The following is a 17,312-nucleotide window of genomic DNA, read 5'->3' as shown; positions in this document are numbered from 1 at the left end:
CACAGCCTGTCAAATTCTCTGACATCACTCCAATGGGGGCGTGGCATGAACAGCCAGTAAGATTGCACACAGGGAGAACATGCAAACTCCACATAGTCAATCACTCAAAACCAGAGTCAAATCCAGGTCCCTGCTGCCACGAGGCAGTGGTGTTAACCACTGTGCCACCATGCTCCCCCTGTCTGTAGTTCCCAAATTTCTCTCTCCCTCTTCTTAAACAGTGGGATCACATTTGCTACTTTCCAGTCTGTAGGAACAATTCCAGAATATACAGAATTTTGGAAGATGATCACCAATGCATCCATTATTTCTTTCAACACTCTGGAATGTAGAATATCAGGTCCCAGGGACTTATCAATCTCCAGTCCTATTAATTTCTCCAAAACAGTCTTCTTACTAATTTCCTTTGGTTCTTCATTCTTCATAGTTCCTTGAGTCTTTAATTCTAGAGATTTCTTGTATCTTCCTCAGTGAAGATAGACACACAGTAATCATTTAGCCTGTCTGCTATTCCTCTATTCCCCATTTAATATTCTCTTGACTCTACCTATAATGGACCTACATTTGACTTAGCTAAACATTTCCTTTTCACACATCGATAGGAATTTTTACAGTCCATTTTTATGTTCTATTACTAATTTACATTCATATTCTGTTCTCCTTTTGTCTATCAGTTTCACTGCCCTCCTTTGTTGTATTCTAAAATGCTCGAAATTCTCAGTTTTATGGCTGTTTCTGGCAATTTTATAGACCTTTTCTTTTAATCTGATACAATCACTAACTTCCTTAGTCAGCCAAAGTTGACTGACTTTTTTGGGTTTTGTGCCTTGAAGGAATGTCTAGTTGCCTCAAGCTATGTAATATTTCTTTACAGACTATGCATTGCTTGTATACCATCATGTCTTTTATTTTCCCAATCCATCTTAGGCAATTTGGCTCCTCATACCTTCATAATTTCCTTTGTTCAAGTTTTTTTTTGTTTGTACACCAGAGAGCTCAGAAAGCTCGGTAATCATTTTAAAGGTGGTTTTTTTCCAGCACTAATGATGGTGGCATGCTGAGGTCCATCTTGACATGCCATTCGCAGACTCAAAGTTAATGACTGATTTGTGATGCAACAGAGGACTTCTTCCTTTTCTGCTGCACCACATAAGATCCCATGTCCAAACACTCAAGCACTGGCACACTCCTTGAACCTTTCATTGCCCATCCAAACTTCATTGATCACCACAGAACACAATCAGTGAGGACAGGCAACAGCACCTCCTCCACGATCATCCTCAACACTGGTGCCCCACAAGGCTGTGTCCTCAGCCCCCTACTATATTGGATTTTTGATTTGATTTATTGTTATCACATATATTAGCATACAATGAAAAGTATTGTTTCTTACGTGCTGTACAGACAAAGCATACCTTTCATAGAGAAGGAAATGAGACAGTGCAGAATGTAGTGTTACAGCCATTGCTAGGGCGCAGAGAAAGATCAACTTAATGCAAGGTAGATCCATTCAAAAGTCTGACAGCAGCAGGGAGGAAGCCGTTCTTGAGTCGATTAGTATGTGACCTCAGACTTTTGTATCTTTTTCCCAATGGACGCAGGTAGAAGAAAAAATGTCCGTGGTGCGTGGGATTCTTAGTTATGTTGGCTGTTTTGCTGAGGCTGTGGGAAGTGTAGACAGAATCAGTGGATGGGAGACTGGTTTGCATGATGGATTGGGCTACATTCACAACCTTTTGTAGTTTCTGCAGTCTTGGGCAGAGCAGGAGCCATATCAAGCTATGATACAGAATGCTTTCTATGGTGCACCTATAAAAGCTGGTGAGAGTTGTAGCTACATGTCTACTTTTGTTAGTCATCTGAGAAAGTAGAGACATTGGTGGGCTTTCTTCATTATAGTGTTGATATGGGGGGACCAGAACTGATGGTGGTGATCTGGACACCTAAAAGCTTGAAGCTCTTGATCCTTTCTGTTTCATCCCCACTGATGTAGGAAGGGGCATGTTCTTCTCTATGCTTCCAGAGGTCAATGACAATCTCCCCCATTTTGTTGACATTAAGGGAGAGATTATTGTCACTGCACCAGTTCATCAGATTTTCTACCTCATTTCTGTACTTTGTCTCATCATTTATACTCCTTACACCTATGACTACGTGGCCAAATTCCCCTTTAACTTGATTTTCATGTTTGCTGAAGATGCCATCATAATTGGTCGGGTCTCAAACAATGACGAGACAGAGTACAGGAATGAGGTAGAGAATCTGGTGAACTGGTGCAACGACAGTAATCTTTTCCTCAATGTCAACAAAATAAAAGAGATTGTCATTGAATTCAGGAAGCGGAGCGGAGAACATGCCCTGTCTACGTCAATGGGGACAAAGTAGAAATGGTCAAGAGCTTCATGTGTTTAGGTGCCAGATCACGAATGTGTCTTGGTCCACATATGCTGACACTATAGTTAAGAAAGTCCACCAATGCCTCTACTTCCTCAGAAGATGAAGGAAATTTGATATGTCACCTACAACTCTCACCAACCTTTACAGATGCATCACAGAAAGCATTCTTTCTGGTTGTATCACAACTTGGCATGGGCTCCTGCTCTGTCCAAGACCACAAGAAACTAGAAAAGGTCATGAATGTAGCCCAATCCATCATGCAAGCCAGCCTCCCATCCATTTATTCTGTCTACACTTCCTGCTTCCTCAGAATAGTAGCCAGCATAATTAAGGATCTCATGCATTCTGGACACACTCTCTTCCACCTTCTTCCATTGCTAAAAAGATTCAAGTCTGAGGTCACATACCAACTGACTCAGGAACAGCTTCTTCCCAGCTGCTGTCAGACTTTTGAATGGACTTACCTCATATTAAATTGATATTTCTCTACCCCCCAGCTCTGACCGTAATACTACATTCTGTACTCTCTCCTTATCGATGAATGGTATGCTTTGCATAGCGCTCAAGAAATAATACTTTTCATTGTATACTAATACAGGTGACAATAATAAATCAAATCAAAACAAGCTTATCATTAAGGGAGACTCAATGATCAGACTCCATGAACAGATGCTGAGCAGCAGATGGATCTCTAGCATTATCTGCACTGCAGCGTGACACATTGGCCTTGGTGTAGGCATTGCAGTTTAGGAGGCCATGCATCGTGTAGGTGATATTGGTTGTCTACAATGCCCACTGTTTTGGCTTTGTTTGCATTTCAGTTGTCACAAGATTTTCTTTCTGTGGTAAGAAGGAGTATATGAAAATCAGGAATCTGGTAAGAAGGGGTGTATGACAACCAGGAATGTTGCCTGTAGCACCCATGTAAGAAACTGAACCATTGGCTGGAATGGATGGTGTAAAGTCCTTTCAAAGAGCTGTTGCACAGTTACGGGCTCCTTGTGTGAGAGATGCCTTATCTTGTGTGTGCAATGTTAAGGTCGCAGACCGGATCCCCAAGGTATATTGTGAAGCCAGAGTAGATTTGAATGATTTTTCTACTTTGGCATAAATATGGGGAAAGGATGCTGCACTCCAGGAGTAATTTCACTGATAAATTCGGGATCTTTTATCAAAACAAGCTTGATTCGTAACACAGTTCAAGCATAACTTGAACCAAATGAAGCAATTTAACTCTAACCATTGAACACATATAAACATGAAAAGAAACAACTCCAAATTCTAACTCTTATCTCTAGTTCAGTTCCAACATTCTCCCTATAGACTTAAAATCTCACTTTAAACACAGATACACTAGCTCTAATTTGGGCTAATAGCCTTGGGGCTTCCAGAGAGATTCTGTGGAGAGCAAAATCTTTATTCACTCTAAATCATGTCTTTAAATAATGTCAGTCAGCAGCTGAACTCAGAAAGCTGTTTCCCCTTCTGCCACATATCTAGCTCCTCCCATTTCTTTAATTAAAAAAAAACTGCTGCTATTCCTTTAATCAAAACACCCCAAGGAACGTTTTTATTTACAAACAAAAAAACCATTAGCCTTCTCTTGAGTAAACACTACATGGTTAAAATGAATAATTATCCTGCTTTCCAGCATCTGAGTTGTATAGCTTGCAGACATACTGATTCCCTGTAAAAAAAAAACCTGAATCTTAAGAAAGTCCCCTTAAGCATAAAATATACCAATTGCACATCATACCTCCCCCTTAAAAATGAATCAACAATATGAAAAGATTACTTCATTTCTCTTAAGACTCTAGTTTTACACATTATTAGTATTCCATAAGATCTCTACCTTATTGCATCAAGCATGCAAATTTAGCAGTAATATAATCCAGCTCAGTGTTTGTTTTCCAACGTTGAATGTTCCTCCTTCTTTCATATCAAAGCCATGATAAAGCATCTGCAATTATGCTCTCTCTTCCAGCCGCATGTACAATTTTCAAATTAAATGTATATAATAAAAGCTCCATCTAAACAGTCTTGTATTTTATCTTTAAACCTTCCAGAAACTTCAATGGATTATTACCAGTGTAAACAATTGTCTCTGATGAACTGCTGGCAACATAAATGTTAAAATATGGCAATGCTAATACCAAATTCAATGTCTACTTCTCAATGATCGGATATTTCTTTTGATTATTTGTTTTTGAAAGATAATGAACAGGTCTTTCTATTGTTAGGGCACCAGATCATAAACCCCTCTCCCCACCCCTCCCCAAGGTATATTATGAAGCCAGATTAGAACCCAATAATTTTTCTATTTGGCATAAATGTGAAGATAGGATGTTTCCCCCAGGTGCAATTCTACTAACACATTAGGGAACTTTTATCAAAACAAACTTTATTTAACAACACAGTTTAACTACAACATATGAATTAGCTTAACTTTTAACAATTGAACAATACTTAAACATGATAAGATACAATTCTTAACTGCCAATCTATCACTGTTAGTTCCAGTTGAGCAGTATTCCTTTTATAAACTTAGACCCCTCTTTAAAATTAGTTAGTGAAACACTGGCATACTTGCTTGTGACTTAAGTCAATGGTCTTGGAGCTTTCGGAAAGCCTCTGGAGAGAGCAAAAGAGACAGAAAGACACTTCTTTTTTTTCCACAAGCCCCAGGAGCAACTGCTCTTTTTAAAACAAAAATAAAATTATTTTTTCCTGCAAACTTAGTTCCTCCCATTGACATGACTTTTCCCATCAATCAATTTAATCAAAACTTACATGACTCTGCATGCCTAGTCTAAAATCCCCAGAGAACCTAAATAAACAAAACTCTACGAAGTAACACATTCCTAGCTAAAATCAGTTATTAGCCTGCATTCTCAGCATTTGAGCTGCCAGTTTTACCAAATCGACTCTAGTAACAAAACGCTGTCTCTTAAAGCAACGTTACACATAAAATATATCAAAATAGCGGTGTCATCACACTATCCTTTCATTGTCTTCTTGTAACAGCACCAACACCCACATCACTTGCATCAGTGGCCACCTTGAATTGCTTTGCATAATTTGATATTGCTAAAACTACTGTGGTGATTAACATGGTTTTCAGATTGTCAACTGCCTCCTGACATTCAGACCGCCACTGAAATTTCCTTTTTCAGCAATTCAGTCAGTGAAACCTCCTCATTCCCATCCCTTTCTGAATCTTCCTCTTCCTCCTCATCTTCCTCCTTCTTGGAGATTGGAGAATGTCTGTGGCATCATCATTGTCAATGCTTATGCCCCTCCACTGTGCAATGTTGTTCGGCAGGTAGCACACCACTACTGTTCTTCATATGCTTGCTGAGGCAGAACTCCACCTGGGCGATGAAGGCACCTGAAGTGCATCTTTAAAATGGATGCTACTCCTGGTGATTACATGGCTGCAGTTGTAGTTTCACTTTGCCTCTGTTTGTAGGCTCCTAAAAGGGATCATTGGCTAAGTTCTTGTCCCCTAGAAACCAACATAGATCTGCTTTGGTGCTTAAAGTAGCTGAGGGAAAGTTAGTGAGATTTTGCAAGTTGAGGCAAGTTATGGAGGTTACAGACAGTGCAACATGAACCCAAGATCCCGGTTGAGGCCATCCTCGTGTGTGTGGAACTTGGCTATCAATTTCTGCTCAGCGACTCTGCGCTGTACTGCGCAGAGTCATGAAGGCCGCCTTGGAGAATGCTTACCTGAAGATCAGAGGCCGAATGCCCATGACCGCTGAAGTGTTCCCCAACAGGAAGAGAACAGTCTTGCCTGGTGATTGTCGAGCGGTGTTCATTCATCCGTTGTTGTAGCGTCTGCATGGTCTTCCCAATGTACTTAGCCACGGGACATCCCTTCATATCAGGTAGACAATATTGACCGAGTTGCAAGATTATGTACCGTGTACCTGGTGGATGGTATTCTCACGTGAGACGATGGCATCTGTGTTGATGATCTGGCATGTCTTGAAGAGGTTGCTGTGGCAGGGTTGTGTGGTGTTGCAGTCACTGTTCTCCTGAAAGCTGGGTAGTTTGCAGCGGACAATGGTCTGTTTGAGGTTGTACAGTTGTTTGAAGGCAAGAAGTGGGGGTGTGGGGATGGCCCTGGCGAGATGTTCGTCCTCATCAGTGACATGTTGAAGGCTCTGGAGAAGATGTCGTAGCATCTCTGCTCCGGGGAAGTACTGGACAATGAAGGGTACTCTGTCCACCGTGCCCTATGTTTGTCTTCTGAGGAGGTTAGTGCGGTATCTGATATGATGCAGGGATGGATGTCCCGAGGCTTAGTACACTGGGGAGACCATACATACACTACACCGCTCTTCAATCACCAGGCAAGACTATTCTCTTCCTGTTGGGGAACACTTCAGTTGTCACGGGCATTCGGCCTCTGATCTTCAGGTAAGCATTCTCCAAGGCGGCTTTCATGACACATGACAGCGCAGAGTCGCTGAGCAGAGACTGATAGCCAAGTTCCACACACATGAGGACGTCCTCAACCGGAATCTTGGGTTCATGTCACATTATCTGTAACCCCCACAACTTGCCTGGACTTGCAAAATCTCACTAACTTTCCCATCTGGAAGCAATACACATCCTTTTAATCTGTGCTTAAAGCTCTCTCCACTCACATTGATTGTACCTTTAAGAATTGATTAGCTGTGAAGACTCACATTCCAATCATTTTGCATGTAAATTGAGTTTGTATCTTTGTGACGAAGGAACAGTGTGTTCTAAAAGCTTGTGGCGTGTGCCAAATGTTGTACATGTAATTCTCAGATACTTTCGACCAACTTTCTTACTCCAAGGTTTTTCTTTGCAAGAAGGACAAAGGACAAACACAAGTAAAGGTTTAATAAGTTTATTAATAATAACATTATTAACCCTTAAATTACCCACATAAAGCAAGAGGATACCCCATACACATGTATACTACCTGCAAAGATGGTTTGGTTAAAATGCAGGTTCGATTCTGAGTCCCTCTGGTCCATTGCCATGAAGGTAAGTCTGGATGGGAGCTTTTTCCTTTTTCCTTCTCTGGTCAGTCTTCCGGATGGTCAAGGTTGCCTCTGTCATCAAGTCTTTGCTGCTGTTGTCTGAGATGTGTACATTCATCGGCCTGCCTACCTTTCTAGGAACTTGTCTGGTTTTCAGCCAATGAGGTTGCAGGAGGGGGTTCCAATACCCAGTGGGTTCTTTGATGTCTGCCTGACAGGACACTACCCCCAGGTGTCCATCTCCATACTCTTGCTTACATGTAACCTGTTGCCAGATAAGGTAACTGCAGGAACTCTAGGTGACAGAAAGTCTGGCCTGATCTGGGCTTCTAACATTTGGCTGGTGCGTTTAAATGGGGTGCGATGATCACCTGCTGGGTCTCAGTAGAGTGCAATGGTCTTTGATGGGCCAGGCCCAGACAGGTTTGTGTATTTGTGTAATTGGCCTGTCCAAGGTTTGATTGTGTTTAATTTTAATATGCCCAATTATTTAATTTAGAGTATCCAATTTAATCAGCCTTAAAACTAGGTCCTGATTATATTACTATAGTAGATAGGAAACGGATGACTACCAGACAGAGGAAGAGTAGGAAGGCAGTGCAGCGGCCCCCTGGGGTCACCTCCCTCAAAACAAATGTACCATTTTGGATAGTGTTGGGGGAGATGATTTACCAGGGGAAAGTGGCAGCAGCCAGGTTCATGGCACCATGGCTGGCTCTGCTGCACAAGAGAGTAAGAAAAAGAGTGACAGAGCTATGATGATATAGGATTCAATTTTAAGGGGAATAAGCAGCCGTTTCTGCAGACATAAATGAGACTTTAGGATGGCACATTGGGCCTCCTTGGTGCAAGGATCAAGGATGTCTCGGAGTGTCTGCAGGGCGTTTTAGAGGGGGAGAATGAACAGACAGCTGTTGTGGTGCATTTAGGCACCAACGATGTAGGCAAAAATTTGGGATGAGGTCCTAAAAGCTGAATTTAGGGAGTTAGGAGTTAAACTGAAAAGTAGGACCTTAAAGGTAGGATTCTCAGGATTGCTACTGTAGGTAGGACATTGGAACTGGTTCTGGGGGAGTTGGGACCAGTACAAGTCAGGCACTCTGCACCTGGACAGGATTGGAACCAATGTCCTAGGGGGAGTGTTTGCTAGTGCTTTGGGGAGGGTTTAAACTAATATGGCAAGGAGATTGAAACCGAAGGTGGACATCAGAGAAAAATAAAGTGGGGACAGAATGAAAAAGCAGTAATGGGGAAAGCGACGGGAGAAAAATCAAAGAAAAAAATCAAAAAATCAAAAGTTAAACTCCCTAAATTCAGCTTTTAGGACCTCATCCCAAATTTTTGCCTACATCGTTGGTGCCTAAATGCACCACAACAGCTGTCTGTTCATTCTCCCCCTCTAAAATGCTCTGCAGCCATTCCGAGACATCCTTGATCCTTGCACCAAGGAGGCCCAGTGTGCTATCCTAACATAACATCATAATTCTAAGGTGGCAATAAATGCCAAAACAAAACAAGCCTGAGGCTCTGTATCTCAATGCAAGAAACATTTGTAATAAGGTGGATGAATTAACTGCACAGACAGTGATTAATGGATATGATGTAATTGGGATCACAAAGTCCTGGCTCCAGAATAACCGGGAACGGGAACTCTACATCCAGGGGTATTCAATATGCAGGAATAATAGATAGAAAGGAAAGGGGGAGTGGGATAGCATTGCTGGTTAAAGAGGAGATTAATGCAACTATAAGGAAGGACATTACATTGGACGATGTGGAATTGTATGGGTGGAGCTGCCTAGCAGGAGTTATGAACAGATCATCAAACAGTGGTAGTAAGGTTGGGAATGAAATCAAGCAGGAAATTAGAGATGTGTGCAGAAAGGGCACGATAGTTATATGGGTGAATTCAATCTGCATTTTGATTGGGCTCACCAAGCTGGTTGCAATGCAGTGGAGGGAGATTTCTTGGAATCTATAAGGCACGGTTTTCTCAACCAATATGCTGAGAGCAGGCCATCCTAGATTGGGTATTATGTAATGAGAGAGGATTAATTAGCAACCTTGTGGTGCAACATCCTTTGGGGAAGAGTAACCGTAATATAGTAGGATTCTTCATTAAGGTGGAGAGTGATGCGTTGTCAAGGTGCTGAACTTGAGGAAAGCTAACTTTGTTGGTATGAGACATGCATTGGCTAGGATAAGCTGGCAAAGAATACTTAAGGGGTTGACAGTGGATAGGCAATGGCAGACATTTAAAGGACACATGGATGAACTTCAACAATTGTATATTCCTGTCTGGAGTAAGAATAAATGGGAAAGGTGGCTTATCCATGGCTAACAAGGGAAATCAGGTATAGTATTAAAACCAAATGGAAGCATATAAATTGATCAGAAAAGCAGCAAACCTGAGAACTGGGAGAAATTTAAAATCCAGCAGAGGTGGACAAAGAGTTTATGCAGAAAACATAAAAACTGACTGCAAAATCTTCCACAGATATGTGAAGAGAAAAAGACTGGTGAAGACAGATGTAGGTTCCTATAGTTAGAATCAGGTGAAATCATAATGGGCAACAAAGAGATGGGCAGACCAGCTGAAAAAATACTTTGGAGCTGTCTTCATCATTAAGGAGATCACAAATAACTTTCCAGAAACACTACGGGGCAGAGGGTCTCGCATGAAGGAGGAACTGAAGGAAATTGTTATTAGTCAGGGGATTGCTAGGGTTAAAACCCAATAATTCCCCAGGGTCTGATACTCTGCATCCTAGAGTACTGAAGAAAGTGGCCCAAGAAATAATGGGTGCATTGCTAACAGTTTTCAGTATTCTATAAACTCTGGAAAAGTTCCAGTGGATTGGAAGGTAACTAATATAACCCCACTTTTTAAAAAAGGAGAGAGAAAGAAAATGGGGAATTATAGGCCAGTTAGCTTGACATTGCTGGTGGGGAAAATGCTGGAGTTGGTTTTAAAGGATGTAATAACTGAGCATTTGGAAAGCAGTGACACGATCAGTCCAAGTCAGCATGGATTCACTAAAGGGAAATAGTGCTTGACAAATCTTCTGGAATTTTTTGAGGATGTGACCAGTAGAGTGGACAAGGGTGAACCAGTGGATGTTGTGTAACTAGATTTTCAAAAAGCATTTGACTAGGTCGCACACAAGAGATTAGCGAGCAAAGTTAAAGCTCATGGTATTGGGGGTAATGTATTTGCGTGGATAGAGAACTGGTTTGTAGACGGGAAGCAGAGAGTGGGAATAAACAGAGTGGGATCCTTTTCAGAGTGTCACACAGTGACTAATGGAGTACCAGAGTGTTCAGTGCTGGGACCCTAGCTATTCACAATATACATTAATGATTTGGATGAAGAAATTGAACGCAATATCTCTAAATTTGCAGACAACACTAAGCTGGGTGGCAGTGTGTACTGTGCGGAGGATGCTAAGAGGCTGCAGGGTGACATGGACAGGCTTGCTGAGTGGGCAAATATACTTGACAAATGCAATATAATGTGGATATGTATGAAGTTATCCATTTTGGAGACAAAAATAGGATGGAAGATTGTTATCTGAATGATGACAGTTTATGAAAAGGGTAAGTGCAAAGTGACCTTGGTGTCATGGTGGAACAGTCACTGAAGGTTGGCATGCAGGTAAAGCAGGTGGTGAGGAAAGCTAATGGCATGCTGGCCTTCATATCAAGTGGATTTGAGTATAGGAATAAGGATGTCTTGCTGCAGTTATTCAGGGCCTTGTTGAGGCTGCAACTTGAGTATTGTGTGCAAATTTGGTCTCCTAGTCTGAGAAGGACATTATTGTTATTGAGGGAATCCAGCAAAGGGGCACCAGACTGATTTCTGGAATGGTAGGACAGACATGAAGAAAGATTGCCTGTACACACTGGAATTCAGAAGAATGAGGGGGGATCTCATAGAAACTTTAAAATCCTGATGTGACTGGACAGGCTTAAATGTGGATGAATGTTCCCAATATTGCAGAAGTGCTGAACTAGGGGGCCACAGTCTAAGAATAAGGGGTAAGCCATTCAGGACTGAGATGAAGAAGAATCTCTTCACTCAGAGAATTGTGAACCTGCAGAATTCTGTACCACAGAAAGCTGTTGGGGCCAGTTTGTTAGATATGTTCAAGAAGGAGCTGGATGTGGCCCTTGTGACTGAAGGGATGTGGAGAGAAAGCAAGCGTGTGATACTGAGAGTGCATGATCAGCCATGATCATTTCGAATGGTGGTGCAGGCTCGAAGGGCTGAATGGCCTACTCCTGCACCTATTTTCTATGTTTAAGACATTGAAGCAGCAATAAAAGGACTTCTCCAGACAACCTGGCAATAATGAAAAAACTGAAGCTGTGAAAGCTGCAGAGAGCATGATTTAAAAAAAAAATATTAAAGGTACACTAACGTCACAAGCACCCAAGGTCCTGCCTCTAAAGTTGCCTTCATGGAGCTTAAGAAATTCACCCCTTTGAAAGAAGTCCAGTAGAGATGCAGTTACACAATTTAATAACAATTGCAATATGAATGCAAAGCTTTTTAAAAATGTTTTTTGAAGTTTTTTTTAATGATCTAGTAGTCATAGTACAAACACAGCTTAAATCCAGGGGCAGTCATAGAATTATAGAATCCCAATAGTACAGAAAGATGCCATTCGGTCCATTGAGTCTGCACTGACTCTCTGAAAACATCTTATCCAGGCCGTATTCCCATAACCCCACGTAATTACCCTGCTAATTCCCCTAACCTACACACCTTGAGTAAGGGACAATTTAGCATGTCCAATCTGCTTAACCTGCAGATCTTTGACTTTGGGAGGAAACTGGAACATCCAGAGGATATCCAGACAGACACATGGAGAAGTGCAAACTCCACAGTCACCCAAGGCCAGAATTGAACCTGGGTCATTGGCACTATGAGGGAACAATACTAACCACAGTGCCATCATCCCTGACCAAGTATTTAAAAATGACCATTTACGTTGCTGATTAAAAATGAGTGGGATTTTCTACCCCCGCCCACACTGGGATCATCCGGTCCCTCTGAAAGCCGGTTGATATTTGGCTGGCTCACTGCACCCTTCGCAGTGGGCCTTGCCATGGCAGGTCTGGAATACCCCGTCCTGTGAACCAACACAGAACTAATCCAAAAACAGACAGGGTTGACAGGTTTGGGAGGGTTGGCATGTGAAGCCGAGATGGAGGAGTTGGGGAGAAAGCCTGATAGCAAACCTGCATCATATGTTCTTGTGAAAATAATTCTGTGATATCACAATGTCATAACTGGTCAATATGAATGTTTTGTTTAATGAATGAATGAAAGGAACTTGCATTGTAATCAAATAGAACCATGATTAGACAGCTATTATTTTACAGTAATGCAAGCTACCACTGACCACTAAGAGGATCCATATTATACTGAAGAATTCTTCTTCTAAATTATTCATTCCCAGAATTTGTGTACTGTTAATCTGCCTAGCTTTGATTGCCCATCCCAATTTACCCTTATGGAGGTGGTATTGTACTGTTTTGTTGAGCCATTGCAGTCCATGTATCGATGGTACTCTGACAATGCTGTTAGGGAGACAGTTCCAGGATTTTAGCACAAGGGTTATATATTTCCAAGATGGGATTATCTGATTTGGAAGCAACATATTCCCATCAACCAGCTGTCCTTCTAAGTGATGGAAGTCCGAAATTTGTGAGGTGCAGTCAAAGTAGCTTTGGAGCTATTATGGAGAGCATTTTGTAGGTAATACATACAACAGCCATAATGTTGCAGTGTTCAATTGTTCTATGCTTGATTGTGTGAGTCTGTTTACTATTGATGCTCACTGTACCTGATTATTTAAGCCTGGGTGTGGACTTAGAGAAAAATGAAGAGCAGAATCTGTACTCGAGCAGAATGCTGGAGTATTTGAGCCACACCTTTTCCCGCCTCTGCCCATATTAATTTCTGGGCAGGAAGGCCCATAGTTGAACTTCCCCCCTTTCTAACAATTGAGGCCCTTAAATGGTCAATTAACAAGCATTTAATGGTCTCATTCTGCTGCTTCATCCCCCCAACATTGCTTACCTGCATACTGCGTCTTTCCTTGATCCTGGGGTGTACTGCTGATCGGCTGGCAGCTCTCACCAGGTAGGATTTCTATCACTGGGCCTTTGAATCCAGGGGAAAGCTGATGGCCATGCCACTACCAAATTGGCTTGTGGTTCAGAAGGCTTTCCTGAGAACAGACAGAGTGGTTTGCTAGCTGGAAAAGTGAGATCCCAATATCCCAACAAGATTACGCCACAACAATCTGGGAAAAACTGGAAATGAGAGCTGAAGCATGGAGTCGACATTTTAAAGCGCCGTGAATTAAACCTATCACACATACATACAAACAAGTGTCATTTCTGCATAGCTCTGAGATATGAAATATATAACAGGTCTGCTGGAGTTTGAAGAAGTGAATGTTGTGAGTGAGCTGGTGGATGGGCAATGAATGGAATCCGAAGGCTGGGTTTTTGGTAAGGCTGTGCAGGCACAGTTAATCTGATTGTTGAAGAAATAACTGGAAACTATTATCTGCGATAACAGCAGTAGCCTGCTGCTGGATTGCAGGTTTTATAGTGTGAATATTCCATTGGAGGCAGACTCATAATGTAAATGGCAGTATAAGAATAATGTAAATCATTAGTACCTGCTGGCCTGCAGCAAGGAAGAAAACAGAGAAAGAAAAATATTACCCAGTGTTTGTGTTAATTTGTAGTGGCGGATATAAAAATAAACAGGAGGTTTAAACCTGATACTATAACGTTTTCCATGGCATTTATGCCAGAACATGTCACTCAGCTTGGTCCTTTTTGCTCCAACTGAGATAAAAAGTAACAAGTGTAGTAGTGTTTAAATGGCAGTATCAGCCAAATCACTGAGCAAGTTGAGTAATAAGAAATTATATTGTCACCTGTTACAGAGATCTAGGTTAAAATAGACACAGTTATCATCTTTTTTTGTCTTTACATTTGTTAGGAACTAGATGTAGATTTAAATAAATTATACTTGTATTTGTGGGTGAAGGAACAAGATATAAAGCGTGATTCTCCCATCCTGCTGCGCTAATTTTTTAGTGCAGCGGGCTGGGAGATTGTCGTATTTGTTGAGTGCATGTTTGTGCCCTGCTAGCATCACCCAGCGCTGGTTTTTCTGGTGGCATCAGCTCCGTGCCAGATATCGGCAGGGAGGCACAAAGACCACTTCATTATTTTAATCTCATTAATCTCAGGATTGAAATCTCTGGGCCCGCTAGCATCTAGCCCTCCACCAGAGTGGTTTGCTCAAGCAGGGATTGTTATAGCTCGCCACTTTAGGGGAACTAGTGGCCCGACCCTGTTGGAATGAAAGGGAGGGGCAATTGCGGCCCCCCTAGAGGGTCAGGGGAGGGTGCCCCCTGGGCATTGGCACCCTGGCAATGCCAGTCTGTGCTCCCTGGCACTGCCCCAAGGGGCAAAGTGCCAATACCCAGGGAGCATTTTGGCACTGCCCATCAGACATGGGAGCAGTACCAAGGGGACAGGGCATATGGGGGGTGAGGCCTAGGTGGCATGGTCTGATGGGAGTAGGACCTAGGAGGTGATTGGTGGAGGTGGGGGGGGGGTCCCATTCTGCATAGAGATTGGTGAGGGAAGGAGGGACACCTGCGATTGGGGAGGTGGGCAGGGGGGAATTGATAAGGGAGGACTGGAGATCGCTGTGGGGGGGTGGGGTGATTGAGATTTGAGCTGGACCCAAGTGGTCGGGAAGCCAGAGATTACACTGTGGGGGGGGAAGGATGGGCAGGGAACCGGCGTAGTGAGGGTCGCAGGGCTGGCTAGCAATCGGAGGCACTGACAGATCAGTACATGCGCAATGGCCCACTCAGTGTACTGATTTCAGCCTTTCCAGCGGGGGTAGTCCCCATCCTCTGGTTTTTAATGATATTCATGCTGGTGGCTTCTTCAGAATTACTTCAGATTTCATTTGAACTCGACACTTAACATTTTTTTGAGAGAATTCCACCGACAGGTTTGAGTTTAATTTATTTTTTTGTGTTAAGAAATGTGAAAACTGAATTTGGTGTCAGGATGGAGTTTTGTGAATGGACCCAGCCACTCTGAGGTCCTGTTTGTATATGTGGATTTATAATGAGATTGTACAAGTCTTGAAGTGATGAGTTACCAAGGGGTTAGTAACTTGGAGAAGTTAAAACAAGCATAAAAAGTAGAAAAAAACAGTGGTACCAAAAACCTGGAGAAAAGGCTCATACAGTGACAGGGAGAGACAAAAAAAATCAGTTTTGTTCCAATTGGTATCTGTACATCATTTCCATGGCTGGAAATGCTGTGACACCACAGAGGGAATGGGTTTAGGGAACCAATATTTATTGTTCTAAAGTAATAATGGAATTCAGAGTTAGTTTTTTAAATGTCTCTACCAATTATGGAAGGACTTCCAGTGAATGTTCAAAAGCCCACTGGAAAACAAACCTCTTTGAAACGGAGCCAGCTCTAACCCTGGGGTGGAAATACTGGTACCTCATCATTGGAGTGTTAGGTCCGTAAAGGTATTGCTGGGATCAAGTGGATAACATGAATTGGAGTCATTTTTCCTTGATGTCTGTGTTGAAGTCTTTCCAACCATTTTGTTTAGTGTTACATGGTTCATCTTTCTTGTTTAATCAATGTTTATCTTTTTGTTAAAAAGTCATCAGCGGACTCCTGTGAATCTGTTCAGTACATAACCTCCACAGTTTAAAACAAAATGATGATCTGTCAAACCAAGTTCAATTCTAGGATCTGACCTGTCCAGCAGTACCATCAACTGAGAGGGATCATAACACTCATCAAACCATGGCCTTGAGAATTGAATTTTTGTAACTTTTATTTTGATTTGAATTCCCTTTGTCTCTGCTCTGTCTTTGAAAAAATGTGACCCTGATGGGCTAACAAATTTTAGAACTGAAGTACATTTAGATATTTGTGATGAAATGGACTTAAAGAAGGGTTCATGTGATGACTGCATTGAAACCATGCTTTAAGTTGAGGCTAAGACTAAAAATAGTCACTGCCTCCGTGAAGTGAACCTCCACTGTGAATGAAAACTGCTGGATATTGCTCATGTTGGATAGATGTTGTGTAGAACCTGTATTCTGCAAATTAAATGGATCCATTAGAGTCCATAGCAGAGCAGATCATGCATGACTTGTGGAAAGAGTTGCTTTAACAGATGAAATTACTTTCTACAGAAGATTCTGACCTTGCAAAGTCCTTTCACCATGACCAATCTGTTACTCAATATCAAACTACCACAACGTAACTTCACTTGATATTTTATGCAAACAAATCAAGCCTTTGGGACCTGTGACTGTACTATGGCTACTTTATATGTCTGACAATTCAGGGCATGAAAATCTTGCACAAACCAATTTTTAAATATCACCCAATTCACTGAGGATAGCTTTGAGACTGGACTAATGACAGGCACATCCTTCGTGGAGTAATTTACTGCAGATGACTCAGTCAATCACTGGGTCCTTATACAGAAGTTATTCCAAACAACCAATAATACTAATGAGTTGATAAACAGCATGCTGGCTTCGTTGTCCTAAATGTCGAATGGAGCAGATGGTGTGGACAGTAAAATGGTTCACCTCACAGTCAGTGATCTTGCACCCTTGCTGTTCAATATTTACACCAATGACCAGCCCATTCATCCACATTTCAGAGTTTCATCCATGCTGAGCACAGAGTCTCATAACCATTCCTTCAATATACTAAGTTCCATGGCAATACACTAGCTGAGATAACCAAATACAGTGCAACTAATGTGGACCAATCCTGGAAAGACACACATGAGTCCTT

This window comes from Carcharhinus amblyrhynchos, chromosome 3 (genome assembly GCF_965287045.1).
Source record: "Carcharhinus amblyrhynchos chromosome 3, sCarAmb.v2.hapA, whole genome shotgun sequence".
NCBI lineage: Eukaryota > Metazoa > Chordata > Chondrichthyes > Carcharhiniformes > Carcharhinidae > Carcharhinus > Carcharhinus amblyrhynchos.
The sequence above is the reverse complement of the archived record's forward strand: the minus strand, read 5'-3'. Positions refer to the sequence as shown.